Below are 983 nucleotides of genomic sequence, written 5' to 3'. Positions count from 1 at the left end.
CATCGTAATGAGTAGATTGTAACAGAATGCTTCAATGAATTTACTATCAAAATTTGTGCTTCCTATAAAATCGATAAAAATCCCCTTTGATTTTATGAGGTTGATCACTGCGGTGGAAAATAGATGTCCAAATTTCTGACAATTATGAATATTGCCACGACAGATAATTACTTTAACTGCTAAATGACATTAATTAAAAGGTAAAAATACTGAAATTCTATAGATTTTTCGTGTCTTCTGTGGTAAAAGATGAATCGGTGTTTAATGAATCTTCCGTTATATAAGTTTTCTTTATACGCTTACACAAATTACCTTTATTATTTCAATCCACCCTGATATTTCATTTGCAAGTCACTACAGAAAATGTCTACTAACCTCCAGGTAGTGTGAGGAATGGCAGAGGCAGGGACAGAGATCTTTCAGTTTCACAACTCATCTGAAACAGGACTTTTATGCTCTTCTTTTCATCCCTTCTCCTTACATTTGCCAATCATATTTTTTCCTCACTGCCTATAAATACTGAGCATAAATTTCACCTACACAAAACTATTACCACACACTCGTCATAATTTCTTTATTTCTCGTCCTTGCACCATTCTACTCGGTGCACATGTCAGAGAGAATTTATCATAAAAGTTCTCCTTTTTCTTTTGCTAACATTTTAAATGCATGATTTGCTTCCATAAAGGGAAAAGCTTAACAGTCACCTCACACATCCTAACATTCTTCCCTGGGCAGCGATCTCTTACTCCAAACATGCTGCAGCTGAGTTCCTGCTGCCCTCTTAGCTTCACATACATTGTTACTCATATATATCCATCCTAGATGTGTTCAGCTAAGATTGCGACTCTTATGTGTGCTACTGTTCACATTCACATATCTTGGAATACAAACCCTTTCAAACACTTTCATTAACCTTGGCCGTTTATCGTCATTACATTCTTTTGATACTACATCATAAGTAGATATCCATTACTAGATAC

This window comes from Macrobrachium nipponense, chromosome 37 (genome assembly GCF_015104395.2).
Source record: "Macrobrachium nipponense isolate FS-2020 chromosome 37, ASM1510439v2, whole genome shotgun sequence".
NCBI lineage: Eukaryota > Metazoa > Arthropoda > Malacostraca > Decapoda > Palaemonidae > Macrobrachium > Macrobrachium nipponense.
The sequence above is the reverse complement of the archived record's forward strand: the minus strand, read 5'-3'. Positions refer to the sequence as shown.